Source organism: Lontra canadensis, unplaced genomic scaffold, assembly GCF_010015895.1.
Source record: "Lontra canadensis isolate GAN:19392208 unplaced genomic scaffold, GSC_riverotter_1.0 scaffold31, whole genome shotgun sequence".
NCBI lineage: Eukaryota > Metazoa > Chordata > Mammalia > Carnivora > Mustelidae > Lontra > Lontra canadensis.
Genome location: NW_022631025.1, coordinates 3,748,396 through 3,754,401, shown reverse-complemented (window position 1 = coordinate 3,754,401; position 6,006 = coordinate 3,748,396). Strand labels below are relative to the sequence as shown.

The 6,006-nt window shown below is 49.7% G+C and overlaps 1 protein-coding gene and 1 long non-coding RNA gene across 2 annotated transcripts in view; one reads left to right on the top strand and one right to left on the bottom strand.

The window, feature by feature from the left end:
- The window catches only part of CENPP (centromere protein P), a 225,779-nt gene that overhangs the window by 135,797 nt on the left and 83,976 nt on the right, over positions 1–6,006 (top strand). The window lies entirely within an intron of this gene.
- The window catches only part of LOC116872946, a 175,334-nt gene that overhangs the window by 86,914 nt on the left and 82,414 nt on the right, over positions 1–6,006 (bottom strand). The window lies entirely within an intron of this gene.

Sequence of the window (6,006 nt, the reverse complement as noted above, 5' to 3'; positions counted from 1 at the left end):
GCAGGTCCCAGCATGTACTCCTGCGTCGCGTCTGGCTGCTCCAGGTGCAGCTGACGGAGAGGTGAGACGGTGTCGCGGACCGAGGAGCACGCCGCTGCGGAGTGCGGTGTGGCTGCACCCTGGCTGACACTGGAAGAAGCTGCCTCCACAGATTAGCCCATGGTAGTGCTGAGGGGCCAGATTAAAACTTGTTACTGCTCATGTGTTTTCCATCACTGTTTGTATCGTAGCCAAGACTTCTAGCTAAACTCTAGACGTCTACTGGAAGATTCTGAAGAAAAAAACGGAGTTTAATAATGCATGGCAACTGGCCATCAAAAGTGCAGTCAGAGTCATTCAAGAAATACCTGATTTGAAAAAATACTTTATGAAATCCTTAAATGAACAAATACTGGTAGATTACAAATTTTAAAAATCTACTGATAGAAAATATATCAGTCTGGGTAAAAAGGACCGACATCCCTGGTGTGTAAAGCCAGGTCCAGCTCTACCTGAGGTGGGGGCAGCGCCCTGCCTCGTTCTCGTGCGGCGCCCAGCGCACTCGCCCAGGCTTTCCGCGGAAGCGCTCGGCCCCGCCGCGGGCCCGCCGAACCGCTGCGCTCGAGCCCTATGGAGGGCCCCGACCCCGGCCTCCACGCCGCGACCCCAACAGGGACACGTGGCTCCGGGGTCGCCAGCTTGGGCTGCGCCTTTGCAGGAGAGCATGCAGGGAGAGCCGGCCGCGGGAGGTTGCCGTCGTCTGAGAAAGACCGCGGAGTTCGCAACCCTGTACTCTGCACCCCTGCGGGAATGGCCGGTTCCCGCCGCAGCTGGGACCGCAGCCTTCCAGAGAGGGCTTCTTTCTGTCTGCGGGGAGCGACTCCCCAGGACAGGCAGCTGCGGGGGCTCTCCTGCTGCCCAGGGCTGGGGGCCAGCCGGTTTTCAGAGTGGGTTTCCCGTGGGTTAGCAGGGCCGGCGCTCTCCCGCCATAGAGAGCTGTCGTTTCCCACCTTGCAGTGTAGTGGTGAGGCAGCCACGGCCCCAGAGAGCATGTGGCCCTTCCGAGCGACGGGCGGCCAGGCCCCCGTAGAGAGGACCTGGAGTGTGCTGGCCCCGCGGGCCTGCCGCCGCTCCACTGCAGCTCGCTCCAGTGGGAGTCCCAGTGGGTCCGGTGCTGCGCTCCCACTGGCACCGTTGTGTCGGGTTCGGCGACGTGTCCGCCACCTTGATGAACGGGGGCCTCCTGAGGGCTGACCTGCCCTCACCGACCTGGGTTTCTTCCGGGCAGAGTTCTGTTTGTCCTGCACCATGTTTTGTTTGTTTTGTTTTTCAACTTTAGTGCGTGTATATTACAGAAGTAAATAACACATCATAATGGTAGAGCTCGGTTAATTTTCATAAACCAGACGCTGGTTGGGAAACCCCCGCCCCCGCCCCAGCTTCCTCAGAGGAGGCTGCTGCCTGGCGTCAAGCGCGGAGCGTTCCCCGAGCTCTGTAAATGCAGCACATGGCAGCTGGCTCAGGGGTCTGGCTTTCCTCACCCTGCCTTTGCTGCTTGACATGCGTCCAGGGTGTTGCGGCTCGGTCTCAGGGTTGTGTGAATGTGCCCCGAGTCCGAGTTCACATACACATTCCCGTGTGGGGCGCAGCTCTGAGTGTTCAGGCGCGCTTTCCTCTGTCGGGTGAGGCTCCTGCCTATGTGTTTTTGTTTGGAATCGCAGTTCTTCGAAATCGGAGGTTTCCAGTCCTCTCGACAAGCTAAGCTTTGCCAGCGTGTGCTCCTGTTTCTACATGGCAGCCCTGGGCTGGGGCTGAGTGGCAGCTCCTCCTGGCAGTGGGACACGTGCTCCCTGCCTCTGCCTCTGCCTCCTGGTCTAGAGAGCGGGAGGCACTTCCCGCGAGATTGCTCTGCAAGGGTGTAGCATAGCCTGTTCCACCTCTCCCCACTGCCGGTCCCCTACCCTGTCTTTCTCCCGTCCTTGCTTTGATCTCTGGTCAAAGGCCTGGGGAAGGAAGTCGGCCCAGGAGTAGTGCCCGGGGATGGCTGTGTATTTGGCTTGTTTACCCGTTCTGCGGACTCGGCCCGGACCCCTGCCACAGCCCTGCAGAGAAGACCCTCATGCATACACGCCTTGTGGAAAGGCAGCACAGGTTTTCCCCACATGCATGCTGTTGTTCCAGACCCAGCCATGTGCCCTGTCTTTCCTAAAGCATCAGGAGGAGAAAAGCTTCCAGTGTGGGTTCCTGTAGGCGTCCTGTGGATGGGACCCGATTTTTTCCTACACGTTTGTTTCCTACACTTTATTGTTTTGTTTTTCCCTCATTAGGCTTTCCTCTAAAAATTGGAGAATTAATTTCATTCTATCAAAACAATATCCTTAGGAATCACGAACAATCTGTGCATTATGTTGTAAACAAGATTAGTTACAAAACTGAGCAAGTAATGTTCTCTGTGCTGACATGAACAGAAACACTCTTTGCCACAGAAGGAACCTCAGCACAGGTTTCTTGCATAGACTGATATATTCCAACCATGGCAAAAATAAAAATAAACTGCTTAATTGTATCCAAGTTCATGCATAAATTTATCTTGGAGAGGGAGAGGGAGTCTCAAGCAGACTCTGTGCTGACCGTAGAGCCCGATGCGGGCCTTGATCCCACACCTGTGAGATCATGACCTGAGCTGAAATCCAGAGTTGGACACCCAACCAACTCACCACCAGGCACCCTTGCCTATAATTCCTCAGACCCCCTTCCTGACCTTCTCCTAGTGTGGAAATGGGGAGCAGTGGTCTTGATCCAAACAAAGGAGAACTGGAAAGGCCCTTGGGAATCCTCTCCTACAAATTAGGAATAAAGTAGTTGTCTGCGTCCTCAAGAGGTATGTTCTTAAGCTCAGGAATCACCAAGAAGCTGAGTTGTGTGATGTCTTTCGAGTGGCTTCTGGCATTTTTGGCCTTCTGAGCACCTTGGAGTGGATTGTGTAGCATCTCTCACCACAAGGAATCGTGCGGTCGATTGCTCATTCCACAAAATGGTATAAGTGCTGTGAGGAAAAGCAGCAAAGAGCTGTGGGGGAAGCCCTAAGGGGTGGGAGGGGGCTGGCCTTGTGAGTACGATTTTAGGAATGTTCTGGGCCATCAAACCTGAGGATGTAAACAGTGTCTGCTCTTCCTGCATAACCCGGAGGTTGGGTAGGGGAAATGCCCAGGGTGGACTGGGCTCCGTGCTTTAGGATTAATTATTTACACTGCAGGTCATGACCCGTGCACAGTATTCAGCCTGCAGATGTGTTTTGTTTGGAGCATATGGTATTTTTACAAAACAGGAAATTTTATGTCAAAGTCCAAATTTATACCATATCTTTAAAAAAACAGTGTGACAAAGCTGGCCGTGACATCCTGTGCAATTCCAGCAATTGACTGAGCTGGTGGCAGCAACCTCCTTCCTACAGGCTCCTGGATCCTGGTTCCGGGCTGCTCTCCTTCCTCTACCTAGTGTGCCCTCAGTTGGAGGGTTTGCTCTGAAAATGAGTTAATGACATAAGTTGTTATTTAAAGTGAATTGAGTTGATAACCCCAAAACAAATAATACATTATATGTTAATAAAAATTTTTTTAATGAAATGAGTTGAATTTTTGAATATCAAAGGACTTACTGCAATAAGTTTATAATATTGTATGGATGCCAGATACTTTTAAATAATGCCTCAAGAGTCAATTTGCTTTTAGGAAAGGGCACAAGTAATAGTTTTGTTTTAAATAAACTTTCTCTTTCCAACGAGAAGACCTGAAAGCTCATGCATCTGACTTCCATATCTGTGTTTCTAAGGACTCTTTCCCACTGGAAGGACAAACAGGGGTCCTAGGAGAAATGACACGTACGGTATTGGGGCCAGGGAAAGCATAAGATATGCTTGAAACATCTCATGCCAGCCAGCACTGGAGTGTGCAGAGTTTACCACAGGCACGTGGACAGAGTCTGGAAGCCAACGTGAACACAGTGTGAGCACCTCACAGCACAAGGGTGGCCGTGGATTAGAGTATGTCAAATGCAAAATGCTTGTAGTAACAGAGTAAGGAGAGTCAAAGGGATAGCTTTTCCTATAGAAGAATGCCAGCTGATCAGGACAGAAGGAGCCAGAGCTGGACAGTCCACCAGCTGGGACCCCTGCAGTGTGCTAACTGATTTAGGCAAAAAGAGTGAATGGAAGCTCACTGGATGGCAAAATGGTCACACAGACCCGAAGTCTTACCTTACAGATGTTTCTAATTACCAGGGGAAGATGGTACCACCTTAATGAAATGTCTCAGAATCACCAGTAATGCGCCCACCCAACATCACCTATATGGGATTCCTTCCAGACATGTTTTATCTATGTCCAGTCAGACAACTGCAAGCAGGGGACATTTTACAAGACAGCTGGCCAGTACCCTTCAGAACAGCAAAGGGGTGAGACTCTGCCCTGGGCAGGGGTTGCCATTGTAGGTCGCTCACGGGAAACTGGAAGGTCCACATATAAAACGGTTCACACACACAGCCCTGAGGCCTGGTTGGACAGCGGGGAGCTCTGAGTATGGGCTGTGGTGAGACAGTCCTGGGTTTGCTGATGGCTGTGACTGTTGCCCCACAGTCATGTCAGGAGCTCTCCATGCTCTCAGGAGTCCTCTGGTCCTAGGTGACAGTCTTATGACATCCACAGCTTGCATTCGAATGGTCCAGCCTGTCCCTTGCAAATTCTTATGCGTGTGCAGACATGGACGTGGGAGAGAGAAAGATAAAATGAATAGACAAAATAGTGTTAATTGGTGAATAGAGGTGAAAAGTATAGAGATGGTCATTGTATTGTTCTTTCAACTTGTCTTTGGTCTTAAAAATATTGCTAAATACCTGTGGGGGGAAAGGCAGGTAGCCTTAATTTTAGCTGATTTATCCTTACCTCTAGTGAAATACTTACATGTAAAATTTTAGGTTGAGTAAGCGGTTCCCCTGCACAGGGTTTCCTAACCAGGGTGCGTGAATCCCTAGAGAGTTGAGAAAGGCTTTATGAGTCTCTTGATACATGTTAAGTATTAGTAGACGTGTGTCTTTCTGCGTGGAGGGCTTGTGATAGCTCCCATCAGACCCTCACAGGGTCCGTCCTTCCAATAGTTAAGAACTACTGCCCTAGAATCAGTATTTCAGACAGTATAAATTTGCTAATTGTGAATGTAATTCTCAACTTATATAAAACAAGTCAGCCTTTTGCAGATTCTTATAAAAAGATTTGCTTCTATCAGTTGATAGTTTAATGTAAGTTTATTTGACCACCGAGACTCTGTTACTTAGAAACACACCATGACATTTCAATAGCATGATGCATTCCTTTTCTGTTCCAAACTAAGACGTGTTTAGTGCAATCACATGTTATTTTTAATGCAATCTGCTTTCCCTTGTGTGGATTCACATTCTTCACATTTTGTGTAAAGGAAAAAATATGCTGGACTCTAAGTTTTGATTGTATCCATTTTCATGTAGAGAGAAATGTAACTTCAAAGAAGAAATAGTCATGCCTTTAATTTTCAGTTGTGTGATCACTGAGGCCCACTTACAGAGTTAGAAGCATTCACTTCTTTGCACATACCAGTTTGTGACAGACCAAATTCCAGCAGTGCTCATGGTCTCGACACTGTTCCTGTTTGGCACATCAGGGCAGAGACATGTGAGTAACATGTTAGAGTGTGCTGAAGCATTCAGGTGGCCAGGCTCCCACGTGTGCTAACACACGACTGGCCTGTTGACAGCAGACTGTAGGGAGAGCCACGAAATGCATGAGCTCCCCCGCAGGACCATGCACATGCTGTGCCTGGCTGCTGGATGGGGAGGCCAAGGCTTGCTCACAGACGGAGTCTATCCCTGCAGACCCCTGGTGGGGTATCTTTTAAGTGGGATCTTATCTGCAGGACCCCTTTCTTGTTCACGTACTCTTCTAGTTTGGCTGACTGTTTTAAATAATTTTCCCCCATCTTGGTGTTACAAGTAATCACA